The sequence below is a fragment of the Anguilla anguilla genome, chromosome 1 (assembly GCF_013347855.1).
Source record: "Anguilla anguilla isolate fAngAng1 chromosome 1, fAngAng1.pri, whole genome shotgun sequence".
NCBI lineage: Eukaryota > Metazoa > Chordata > Actinopteri > Anguilliformes > Anguillidae > Anguilla > Anguilla anguilla.
The window spans coordinates 81,732,427-81,746,003 of record NC_049201.1 but is presented as its reverse complement, the minus strand read 5'-3'; the positions used below and the strand labels follow the sequence as shown (position 1 = coordinate 81,746,003).

Sequence of the window (13,577 nt, the reverse complement as noted above, 5' to 3'; positions counted from 1 at the left end):
CGGAGAGGGAGGGAGGAAGGGAGGGAGAGAGAGAAGGCAGATGCCAGCGGAGAGAGGGAGACAGACCGAATTCTGTCCGGTGGGCATAACGGCTCCATCGGCCCTTCAGCTCGGACGCGTGGTCAAGGTAAGAGCTTCCCCCGCATGCGTCTGCCCTTTGCCCCGGGCCTGAGAGGGACAGAGGGCCGCTCATAATTACTCACCTTATCCAGGGTCGTTCGTGTTCTCGCTTTCCATTTCCAGTTGCTGCCGTGTGTGAAGTGTGCTGGTTTTGCACATTTTGTCACCCTTTTCTTAGCCTGTCACGCCATTCTAGCTTTACATGGGCAGTGATTTGTGCTGTTTAAAAAGTAACGTCGCCGCTTTAAATTGATATCTTTGCGATGTTTTTTTTTTACGACTGACAGGTTTGATCGACGATGTCCTGTGTACACCTGTGTCGTTGAGATAGTTTGCGTTGTCAGCACAAAAGTGACCGCACTTCACGTCATGTCTAATTTTTTTGTCCTAAAAAAAATAAAATAAAAATAAACCCAGGGCTGCCATCTGGTCAACCTCAAACCACAGTTTAACCACACAGAGTGGTGAGGTATCCTCTTCCCTCTGAAATAGCGGAACATGAGGTGAAAGTGGGGCGGTCAGCGGGGAAGGGGCTTGGTGCTGGGCTGGAATGGGACCCTGTTCATCACAGAAGGAGCTCTGCATGGCAGGAAAAATCTGTGCTGTTCGGCCCAGTGCTTCTCTCCGTCTGTTGCTTTCGTGTCTGATATTGTGAATGAAGTCTTGTGACGGTGCTGGAATCATGCAGAATTATTATTATTATTATTATTTTTATTATTATTATTATTATTATTATTATTATTTGTTTTTACAGGGGGGTGGGATAATGTTTGCTCCTTTTCTGAATCACACCCTTGGTTCTCTCACTTTTTTTTTCTCTCTCTCTCACTCTCTTTATCTTTCTCTCTCTCTTTCTTTTTCTCATTCACTCACCCCATTCCACCCCTAGTCACCCTTTCCATTGAATGAAATGCAACTGGACCCAAGCATGATTTGCAATTCGGAATGGGTGGTGTTTTTATCGATAAAGATCAAATCTCTCATGTTGGCTTTTGTTTGGCAGTAATTGGCCGTATGGTACGCGTGTCTGATGTGTTCGTACATCAGTTTGTATAATCTGGTTTGTGTCTGTGAGCGCCATGTTGATGCTTTCCAATTTATTAAATGAACGTGAGCTAAAGGAAAAAAGGCAACGGAACCCATTGGGTGCAAAACCAGGGCTTGGTGTCTCTTCGACCGTCCAATAAGCGATGACTAAGGTGTATAATCCATGGTCTTATTTTAATCAAAATATATGAATGTTATAAATTGCTTTTTTTTTTTTTGCAGATGCGATTTTTAGTACTGGGTACAATTATGGCCACTGCACTAGAAGATATAATATAAGCTTTGAAAGCTTTGAAAAGATCTTCTCAGGCTCAGCAAAAAGAAACTAGGACGGGATGTCATTAATAAATATTTTTTTATTTTTTTTACATTTTTAACCCTTAAAAATTTTTTTGGGATGTTTTTTCAAAATTCTAAGTCAGTGTTGTAGAACTCAGTCAATGCTTTCAGTCACTGGTAGTGATTGTTACTTCAGCATTAGAATGTTCAATTCAGAACATACTAATCACATATTTGTAATGTTACACATGAAGTGATAAAGAGGATTACTACAGTGGATAACAGAAGTTTTTCTGTCTCCAGAAAAAAAGATGGAATGCATGGCTGTTTAAGAAGATCACCCTGATACCAGGAAATATTACTATTGTTGTTATCATTTTATTTATACAGCACTTTTTTCAGAGCCCTGTATTACAGTGGGAATACAAAAGAAAATTAGGCAAAAAAAATCTTGCAAATGGTGGCGAGAAAAAACTCCCCAATGGGGAGAAATCTGTAGACTGTAATCTGTAGACTGTAGAGGACATCCTCCACTGGCTGGCCTGGTGTAATAGCCAAACTAGAATGAATGGAAACACTAGCGTAATGAGCTATCTAGCTGAGCAAATGATGCGATGGGTTGGGCAAGCTTCAGAGATGGGTAGAGGTTGGTAGAGCAGGTGGTGAAAATAGGCAGTGCGATCAGAGATAGTAATGTGTGATTTAGGGGGGTGGGGCGGGGCATCTTGTCTTCCAGGTTGCATCATGGAATGGGCTAGAAACAGGAGTGGGAGGAGCGGTCTGCAGACTCAGGGTAGGGGGGGGAGGGGCAGAAGCCCCTGGGTACAAAATTAGGAAGAGAATTCGGATTTGGCACTATATAATTAAGAGAGGCCTGAGCGTAATAGGGAAACGTGTGCTAAGCTACAGCAGCATATCTAAAATATGTGAATATCTAAATAAGTGGTTGTGCACAACCATTAGAATCCTGAACAGACGCTACCCCAACAAGGCACAGGACAGCAAACCTGAGCATTCACATGCAGTGACCGGGAGACGGAGCAGTCAGCTGAGCTCAAACGACGGCTCTGGGGTCCTGATTTATCCTTTTGTGGTCCTGATTTAATCCTTTAAGAGACTACAGTTTTGAGCCTACTCCTAAAAACCGAGAGTCTGTCTGGCGGCTGAGATCGTGCAAGGGGAGATCAATCCACAACGACAGGAGCTCTGGAAGAGAAGGCTCTCCCGTTGTAATTTTAGACGCCTTTGTAATTCTCAAATAGCCCGCACCTTTTGAGCGAAGCTTCAGAGAGAAGACGTCCTGGGAGCACTAGAGGGCAAGGTTAAACCAGTCCACATATCACATCGGTTAAAGCCTTTTGAGGACTTTGAGGGTGAAAACATCCCTACGTGATCAAGCCAGTAGGAGACAGCGATGCTTAAACTTGTTAGTTTTTGTACCATACCAGTGTGGGCCTCCAAGGCTAATCCAAGGTCTGGGGTTTTTAAAAAAATGTTCTGGTAATGCTTGCTCTGTATTTACACTGCTTAACGTGTTTGTGCTACAGTCAACTCAAATGTAATAAAACAACCGGTCACATTTTCCAACAGCACAGTGGTTCTAATTTTAAAGCTTTGAAGAGCAGTTTTTTTTTTTGGAATGTTTTTTTTTTTTCAAAAAATCAAAAAAAAACAATGACCTTTTAATGATTTGTGATCTTACTCCTTTAACGGTTAAAGGCCTGTGTATTGGGGAGCAGGTTTTGAGTAGGGCCTAGGAGGGTGGTGATGTGTATTGGGGAGCAGGCTCCAGTAGGGCCTAGGAGGGTGGTGATGTGTATTGGGGAGCAGGCTCCAGTAGGGCCTAGGAGGGTGGTGATGTGTATTGGGGAGCAGGCTCAAGTAGGGCCTAGGAGGGTGGTGATGTGTATTGGGGAGCAGGTTTCGAGTAGGGCCTTGGAGGGTGGTGATGTGTTTTGGGGAGCAGGTTTCGAGTAGGGCCTAGGAGGGTGGTGATGTGTATTGGGGAGCAGGCTCGAGTAGGGCCTAGGAGGGTGGTGATGTGTATTGGGGAGCAGGCTCCAGTAGGGCCTAGGAGGGTGGTGATGTGTATTGGGGAGCAGGTTTCGAGTAGGGCCTAGGAGGGTGGTGATGTGTATTGGGAGGCAGGCTTGAGTAGGGACTAGGAGGGTGGTGATGTGTATTGGGGAGCAGGCTCCAGTAGGGCCTAGGAGGGTGGTGATGTGTATTGGGAGGCAGGCTTGAGTAGGGACTAGGAGGGTGGTGATGTGTATTGGGGAGCAGGCTCCAGTAGGGCCTAGGAGGGTGGTGATGTGTATTGGGGAGCAGGCTTAAGTAGGGCCTAGGAGGGTGGTGATGTGTATTGGGCAGCAGGTTTCGAGTAGGGCCTAGGAGGGTGGTGATGTGTATTGGGGAGCAGGCTCCAGTAGGGCCTAGGAGGGTGGTGATGTGTATTGGGGAGCAGGTTTTGAGTAGGGCCTAGGAGGGTGGTGATGTGTTTTGGGGAGCAGGCTTGAGTAGGGCCTAGGAGGGTGGTGATGTGTATTGGGGAGCAGGCTTGAGTAGGGCCTAGGAGGGTGGTGATGTGTATTGGGGAGCAGGTTTCGAGTAGGGCCTAGGAGGGTGGTGATGTGTATTGGGGAGCAGGTTTCGAGTAGGGCCTAGGAGGGTGGTGATGTGTATTGGGGAGCAGGTTTCGAGTAGGGCCTAGGAGGGTGGTGATGTGTATTGGGGAGCAGGTTTCGAGTAGGGCCTAGGAGGGTGGTGATGTGTATTGGGGAGCAGGCTTGAGTAGGGCCTAGGAGGGTGGTGATGTGTATTGGGGAGCAGGTTTCGAGTAGGGCCTAGGAGGGTGGTGATGTGTATTGGGGAGCAGGTTTCGAGTAGGGTCTAGGAGGGTGGTGATGTGTATTGGGGAGCAGGTTTCGAGTAGGGCCTAGGAGGGTGGTGATGTGTATTGGGGAGCAGCTTTCGAGTAGGGCCTAGGAGGGTGGTGATGTGTACTGGGGAGCAGGCTCCAGTAGGGCCTAGGAGGGTGGTGATGTGTATTGGGGAGCAGATTTCGAGTGGGGCCTAGGAGGGTGGTGATGTGTATTGGGGAGCAGGTTTCGAGTAGGGCCTAGGAGGGACACACACACTTGCGGTGGTGATGTGCGGAAGTCGAGCTTTCGGGGGTCCTGTCCATCGCCTTTCGCCGCCCGTTCCAGAGCAGGGCGGTCGCCCAGTCGATCAACAGGGCCTCAGAATCTCCGTGCCTTCAAAACGTTCCGCACCAACGATACGAAATAATGACCTCTCTCTCCCTCCCTCCCTCCCTTCCTCCCTCCCGCTTTAAAACATTTGGCAGTGAGGTTGCAGTGCATACCTATCCATCGCTTTATGAATCATCTCTGTTGATTGTGTCTTAGGGCCTATTGGCGTTCGCCCTGACCCAACAACCAACATCACAACAATAGGGCCACTCTTCTTCTTCTTCTTCTTCTTGTTATTCTTTTCTCTCTTTGTCCTGCTCTCTGAAACACACACACACACACGTTTCTGCCAGAGACACACTTACATCATGCACTGTACAGAGACCACTACTCTCTCATGAATTAGAGGACAATTGTGAGGGGGTGGGGGGGGCGGGGGGGGGGGGTGTGGGTCAGAGAACCAAAAACCGAGATTCATTGGAACGCCTGTGACCACACAATGCCAGGGAAGGGAAGCAGGGCTGAAGTTGGGGCGAAGGGTGGGGTGGGGGGGGGGGGTGGTTGGGTTAGGGGCACCCCCAAGATTAGCTAATTCTCCACTGGAGGCCTGGGGGGGGTGCTGAAGAAGAGAGGAAAAAGAAAAGAGAAAAGAAAGGGAGGAAAGAGAAAACACAGGCAAAGAGAGAGAGAGAGTGAGAGGGAGAGGGAGAGAAAAGGGGATTGTTGCGATTAAAAGACAATTATCTGTGCAGCATCAACTCCGCAGTATCGGGCCGTGTCAGGCTCGTACTGCCCTGCTCCTCTCCCCGTCCAGAACCCCGGGACAATGGAGCCGCTGTGTGGAGGACCAGTCCGGGGGGGGTGGGGGGGCGGGTGGGGGGTTAGGGTGTGGGGGTGGGTCCCATGGTATACTGCGGGGGAAGGGAGGGGAGGGGGGGGGGGAGTCAGACCCATTGTTTCTAGCTGTAAGGTTTATCATGCAGTCCAAGATAGGGTTCTTTCAAGTCAGAGGAAGAGTGAGAAGAAAACCAACCACCCCCAGCCCATCCACACCCCCCACCCCCCTCCCCCCACCACCCCCCTGCCCCCCCAGGTTGGTGTGAAATTTCGCGTGTTGGCCGGGGTCGCGGGCAGGCTGAAGTGTGGCGGTAGACCCACGATACTCACGGGGAGGGGGGTTGGTTTCACTTGTGGTCTTATGGAAACATTTGCTCGTTGTGGTGTTCTGACTGCAATCTATTTCATATGAAATCTTCTCAGGTCTTGGGTTACTTCATGCAGCAAAAAATACTGTAAAGGCTTTAATGAGATGCCGAAGCCACCTGACTTTCTGCCTGCGCAAACTTCATTGCTCGGAGGAAGTAGTATTCTGAATACTCAAATGCAAATCGATGGCGTTTTTAAGTTAGTCATACGCGAGCTAGCTTAGTCACAAACTCTGTCTAGTTATATTTCTTTGGAATAAATAAATATAATGATAAATATCATCAAGAAAATAATCCGATGAAAACGCAAGTATGATAAGTATTTTGTTAAAAACCATAACCTATGTTCATGGCTTTCTTTTCCATATTAAATTGCTGCTCACAAAAGTTTGGTAAGCGATGCAGACTTGATGATGGTTTCACTTGAAATTTGTTTCACCAAGTTTCAGCATCACCACAGCCATCGTGTGAGGGTGTTTTTCCACTGTGAGATATAGACTGGTTTAGCCTTGACTGGCCCTCTTGGAGCGTTCACACTCCCTGCCCGCATCCAGAGCTGCCATGTTTCTGGGTCGTGCCATCGGCTTCGGCTACCTGTGTCACTATGCTAGTGCAGTGGCCTCCAACCCTGGTCCTGGAGAGCTACAGGGTCTGCTGGTTTTTGTTTTCACCTTAAAATCAGCACCCAGTTGAGACCTAAGACACCGGGTGAGTTGAGTTAACTGTGCAATCAACTGCTCTACTTGATTCATGAAGTGCAGAGTCACCATGAAAACCAGCAGACCCTGTAGCTCTCCAGGACCAGGGTTGGAGACCCCTGTGCTAGTGATTAGGCTAAGGCATTATGAGTAGCTGGCGAGAGAGTCTACCCTGGTTCTGGCCCAAAATCAGCCCTGCCGGAATCTGGCAGATCCGGCCCGGAACAACCCAAAAAAATTCAACTGGCCCACCGGCACACCCCCCCCCCCCCCATTTATTCTATGGTCCTCACCCCATCTCTCATTCCCCTCTGTCCTGTCCCCGGCCCTGCCCATACCAGAGGAAATCCAAAAAAAAAAAAACAAAACAAAAAGGGAGGCGCACACTCAATCAAATAAAAATAAACGAAGGCGCTGGTTTCTGTCCGGTAAAACAAATGAATATCTTTCTCTGGGACGGCCAGGCCCCCCGGGAGCACGGAGCCTCGGGGTCGTGGCTGTTGGGTGAGAGGAACAGAGGCGCTCTTTGTGGAGCTGACAGCGTGCGGTGAGAATTTATGAATGGCAGGGTCTGGAGTCAGAACAATGCTGGTATACTGAGGGGCTGATTTCCATATGGGGGTGTACGGGGTGGGTGGGTGGGTGGGTGGGTGGGGGGGGGGTAATGGGGCATGGTACTGAAGCAAACGAGAGGAGGCGCATCATCTCAGAACCTCCTGTACAGCTGATGTGTGTGCGCGCGCGCGTGTGTGTATGTGTGTGCGTATACGTGCGCGGTGCATGTGTGCGCATGTGCATGCTGGGAAGGGTGTTACAGCGTCTGGAGGAGTGAGGCCTGTGTTCTTATGCTTTTTGGTGAGTCACAGCTACATCTAGATTTTTAAAAAAGTGCTCTTGTATTAATTATTTATTGCGTTTTGGCTTCATTGAAAATTGTGCTGGTGGTTGGGTTTGAGTTGTATAATGGCAATAGGCGTGTAGTCTCTTATTTATTTATTTGTATATATATTTTTTAATGTTTTAATTTTGAAATGTTGATAATGACTGACAATGACTGAATTCGCAGTGTATGCTAAAAACTTTGAGAGGATTGTTTGAGAGGATTGGCTGCATTTGTAGATACTTTTTAAGCACTTTCTGCCGTATCATTTCCAGCTTGTGCTCAATTATATTGCACAACTATTAAGATTTTAATACTGCACTCTGCAGTCGGACGCTAGTCTGAATCTCCGGTAACTGCGATGGCAGACCTCCACATCTCCCTGACATATATAGTTGTTTTTTCAAGTGGAGGTTGAGATGTGCTCAAATATTTTTAGTACTTCATTTATAATATAAATTTGTTGTTTTGTTAGGCTAACGTTGCACTTACTGATTATTAATGATCACCTGTGCCTTCTCGGTGATATTGCAGTTTTGTGTTTCTAGAGAGCTAAACTGCTGTTCTCCACTTCTGTGTCCGTTCAGAGATTGCACTGTAGTGCATACAGTAAATTAGATTCATTACATTACATTACAGGCATTTAGCAGACGCTCTTATCCAGAGCGACTTACACAACTTTTTTTACATAGCATTTTACATTGTATCCATTTATACAGCTGGATATATACTGAAGCAATTTCGGTTAAGTACCTTGCTCAAGGGTACAACGGCAGTGTCCTACCCGGGAATCGAACCTGCGACCTTTCGGTTACAAGTCCAGTTCCTTACCCACTGTGCTACACTCAGAGTTGTGCTCAAAAGACCGTGTGTGGCAAAGTCTTTTGGCTCGTTTTCTGTCGCGCGTGTTTCGCGGGCAGGTGTTGGAGCCGGCGGCGTTGCCGGTGGCGATGCAGGAAGGCAAGCTGCTGAGAAACTTGCTGGGGGGGGGCGGGTAGGTGGGTGGGGGGGTGGGCTGGCTGGCATTGGGAAGAAGTCAAAGCAGGCAGGGATACAGTAGGGGACCTCAATGCGCATCCATGCGTTAACTACTGGACAGATTTACCCCCCTTACCCATGCAGGGATGCCTAGCTTCTGTTGCTGTCGGGTAATCTTTGGATAGCTTGTGCACAGGAAGTAGGCTACGTTCCGGCTACATCTCCAAGGGGGGAACAATGTTGTGACTACATCTCCCATGATGCTATTTTCTGGTAATTTTTCCACAGTTTTTTGAATTAATGTTTTACTTTAGTTATGTGAGGTGTTAGATATTTTTTAAAAAAGATGAGTGAGAAATATATGATTGAGTGAGAAAAATGTAGATTAGAAATGGAAAAATAATTACTTTTAGATTTAGTATAACAAGTTTTGCAAAAAAAAATAAAATTCTGTGACGTTTTCGTGAAATATTTATTTTCATGTCTGTGACATATAGCATGCGATTGCTGTGTATGAGGGACCAGTCTTGATTCACGCTTGATTTATGAGACAGACAACCACAAATTCTTTGTTCTCATTTTCACCCTAACAACGAAACGCCTGCCTACGCATCACTGTTACTGTAGATGTGTAACTGCGTGTGCAGGCGTGTTTGCCTATACGCGCGAGTGTACTGTAGTGTGGAATGTGTGCGTGTGATTGGATGTGTGAGTGTGAGCGTACTGTAGTGTGGAATAGAGTCCTGTGCCTGTGTGCGTGTGATTGGGTGTGTGAGTGTGAGCGTACTGTAGTGTGGAATGGATTCCTATGCTTGTGATTGGGTCCCATACGTGATTGGGTTAGTGAGTGTGAGCATACTATAGTGTGGAATGGATTCGTTTGCCTGTGTGTGTGTGATTGGGTGTGTGAGTGTGAGCGTACTGTAGTGTGGAATGGAGTCCTATGCCTGTGTGCGTGTGATTGGGTGTGTGAGCGTGTCCTCTGCGGTGGCTGGCTGCCAGGCTGGGCAGTGTGATCCCCCTCTCTTATCGCCCCCTGCTAGGATGAGGAAGAAAGCGTGCTATAATGAGAGAGGCCCTGTGGTTTCACCATCTGCCTGCAGGGACCCGGATGAACTGCACCGAGACAAGCCACACACACTGGGGCCTGGGACAGGAGAGTTAACACAGGCTCCTACACACACACACACACACACACACTGGGGCCTGGGACAGGAGAGTTAACACAGGCTCCTACACACACACACACACACACACACTGGGGCCTGGGACAGGAGGGTTAACACAGGCTCCTACACACACACACACACACACACACTGGGGCCTGGGACAGGAGGGTTAACACAGGCTCCTACACACACACACACACACACACACACTGGGGCCTGGGACAGGAGAGTTAACACAGGCTCCTACACACACACACACACACACACACACACACTGGGGCCTGGGACAGGAGAGTTAACACAGGCTCCTACACACACACACACACACACACACACACACACACACTGGGGCCTGGGACAGGAGGGTTAACACAGGCTCCTACACACACACACACACACACACACACTGGGGCCTGGGACAGGAGAGTTAACACAGGCTCCTACACACACACACACACACACACACACACACACTGGGGCCTGGGACAGGAGAGTTAACACAGGCTCCTACACACACACACACACACACACACACACACACACACTGGGGCCTGGGACAGGAGGGTTAACACAGGCTCCTACACACACACACACACACACACACTGGGACAGGACTGCTAGGGAGAGAGTTAACACATGCTCCTATGAACATGCGTGCCTATGCGCACACACACACACACACACACACACACACAAACACACTCTCACACACGCTCATGTATGCAAACACACACACGAACACACACACGCACATACACGTATACGTTCACACCGACTCTGTACGCTCACACTGAGTCACAAATGTACACACATCTGTGCACAAACACACACACACGCTCATCAGCGCAGCTGTGTGCATGCAGACACCCGCACGCATGCACCTGCTCATGACTCATCTTCTCCGCTCTCTTCCTCTTACGTTCCACATCCTCTTCCTCATGCCCCGCGTATCAGTGTGACGCCGGTTCTCTTCCCAGGCTCCCCCGCACCGCCCCTAACCCTGACCCCGCCCCTGCCCTCGCCCCCGTCCCGCCCCCGCCATTGGCCACGCCCCACCAGACTTCTCCTAATCCAGCCCCTTGCTACTTTGCAGGGTTCACAAGCTGTTCCTCTGTGAGATTTGTGTACAGCAGATTATTAGAATTTTGTTTCGGTGAACAGAACAATGCTATCTGTTCACCGAATTGCATCACATTGCTCTTTTCTTTTTTTCTTTTCTTTCCCACTCCTGTTTGATTGACAAAGGGCATATTTTTTGGCCTGTGATTGGCTGTTTAAATCTGCTGGTCTAACATGGCCGCTGAGTGCATTGTGATTGGTTGGAATCTGTTGGTCTAACATGGCTGCTGAGTGCGGTGTGATTGGTTGGAATCTGTTGGTCTAACATGGCTGCTGAGTGTGTTGTGATTGGTTTGAATCTGTTGATCTATATTGCTATGACAGAGGGAATGGGGAAGTTAAGACCGGGAAAAAGGGTGTTTAATCACAGATCGGGGGGGGGGGGGTGGGCATGGCGGCTAGGGGGGGCTATGCCCCTCCAACCCCCCCCGCCCCCCCAATCTACACTGAAGCCAGATCCCCAGGGCTAATGTTCCTGCGACGCTAACTCTGACCTGCTGCGTGAGGGGAACGTGTGAGCGGTGTGACTCAGCCGCTCCCTGTTTGAGACCCCGCCCGTGTGAATACAGAGCTCCGATTGGCCTGCTCTTCACCTCACCCACTCTGTGCTGTTGCAGTGCATTCTCAGTGTATTCCCTGCAAATGCAAAGCGTAGGACCAGGTAGACCAGTGCTGCCCAACTGTGTTCCCGGAGATCTACTGTCCTGAAGGTAGAATCGGGCCGTGTGCCAAATTAGGGTTTGAATGAACGAAAACCTACCGGATGGTAGACTCTCCAGGAACAGGGCTGGGTGACCCTGAGGTAGACGCTAAGGGTTGGTCTGCTAGTGCAAGGCCCTCAAATGCAAATCTGGGCCCTCCACGTCCAAAATCCACCCCTTGGTTTTCTTTCCTCCGCCCCGGTTGTTAACCGGACAATGAGTGCTACCGATTGGCCGGGCTGTCTTCACACCTCACCGGCGAACCGTCTGAGGCGGCCCAGCCGGGACGGGCCGCCAGAAGGCTAGCGGTTAGCGATGGATCTGCCGCTAGCGACGCTAGCCTCCGCAATGCCGACCGCCGTAACGCAAAACGCCGGCGGGCCGCTGGCGCTTGTTCCACGGGCCGCGCCGAGGTGCCGCGGGCTTTACGCGTAACACTGGCGGTCGCGCTCCGGTCGGTTCTGACACGGACGGCGCGTTCCTGGACCCCGGGTTTTTTTTTTTTTTTTTTTTTGCGCGCCTCCTGCGAGATGCGACAGCGGCCGCCGTGTTTACGGACCATCTGCCCCCCCCCCCCCCCCCCCCGATAATTTCAGCCGCGGCGGAGCTGCTGGATACGCTTGCGTCGGGCAGGCTGCGTCAGGGACCGTCATGGAAAAAAAAAACATTCTTCCTGATCACGGGCCGCTCCGTGTTTTGGGCTGGTTTTCGTTCCCTTCGCTTCTGAGCACATTTGGGATGCCCTGCTGCATTAACAAAAATATTTTTTGGGAAAAGGGACCAACTCTTTGTACTTTTTTTTTTGTTTAAATAATGGAAACCTTTCAGACTATAAAGCACAATAGTGAACTGAACGTTATGTGAACGGTGGTCTACCTCTGTATTCCCGTTGCCTTAAGACCCAGGCCGGACGGCGGTTATTAAATTCTCCAGAGGTTTTTTTGTTTTTCGGGCCTTCTTTCCAGTCTCCCCCTCTTTTATCCATTCAGTGTGTAGCTCCTTGCCAGTTAATTGCAGATCCGGCTATTTAAAAAAAAAAAAAAAAAAAAAAAAAAAAAAAAACTTAAGTTTTTTTTCCCCCCACTGTGTACACAGGCCTGGAGAGACCTCTGCAGCCGCTCAGTTGCGTCGAGAGGTCAGAGGTCAGACGCATACCGCTGTCGTACACGGCCTCTCCCACGGACGTGCTCATAAATGCGGTGCTTGTGCTCTCCGAGTCCTGCTTTCCTTCCGCGGGGGGGTGGGGGTGGGGGGGGGGGTACGAGTGAAAGGACAGGCCAAGGGAAAAATCAGGCTGTGCCAAAAGCACCACCGAGATCACTGGACGGGAATTTGCCACAGCACTGGCTCGCGCACTCCTCAGAAGCCCCATGGCCCGGTAGGAAATCTGCACCTGCAGCAGCTGCTTGCACTCATAGACCGTATAAAAATAGGTTGCAGTCAACTCCCAGGGAGAAAGGAACACAGTCGGCACGGTTACTCCCTTATGACATCACAAAGGGCTGGCCCTGCTTGATCAGGGCCCGGAGTCGATCTGCGCCAGCTGCGCAGGGGAGTGCGCCCCCTGGTGCGTGGGCTGCACAGCTCAGCGAAGCAGGCTCCTGGCCATTAGACGAGACACCTGCTCGTCCCTGCCCTCCAAATTGGAGGAAGGACGTTCAGCGCAGGCTTGTGAATAGAACGCGCCGTTCCAAAGGAAAATCTAGCGAATGAAGAAGTTTAAAATATGGAGAAAAAAAAGTTGTAAATAAAAAATTAACGTTGAATTCCTCAAGAAAAAAAAAAGAAAACATTTAGGTTGACATGAATAGCTTGTAAATATGTATATATCTGCTTGTATACAATATATCCAGCTATATTTCTGAAGCAATGAGAGTTAAATGGCAGGCAAGAAGATGCAACAGCCAGGGGACTGTACCCACAACCTCCTGGATTACAGACCCATCTTCTTAAAGTCCTACAATGTAAGATTTTTACCTTGAAAATACGGTGAAATAACTCAGAAATGCTCAGTCATATCAGTGATGCTCTGGCAGTCCCTGTCTTTGCGCACATTCGCCTAATCCTGCCTTTACTTCTTCTAAGACACGTTCGGGACGTTTCTGGGGGTGACGTTCTTCTCCGTGCGGTGAAGGGTGGGCGTGGCTCCAGAGCCTGGTGAGGCGGGGTCAGGTTTCAGCAGAGCGTTTG

At 49.4% G+C, this 13,577-nt stretch overlaps 1 protein-coding gene across 9 annotated transcripts in view; it reads left to right on the top strand.

Annotated features, from left to right (window-relative positions):
* Positions 1–13,577, top strand: part of LOC118208736 (myelin-associated glycoprotein-like) — a 34,002-nt gene continuing 20,425 nt past the window's right edge. For 8 of the 9 annotated variants that reach the window (XM_035383679.1, XM_035383668.1, XM_035383695.1 and 5 more), the window contains exon 1: positions 1–127. The gene's annotated coding sequence lies outside the window, so the exon portion shown is untranslated. Of the gene's footprint in view, positions 128–7,242; positions 7,396–13,577 lie in introns of those variants that run through there. The other variant, XM_035383671.1, reaches the window with a different exon arrangement.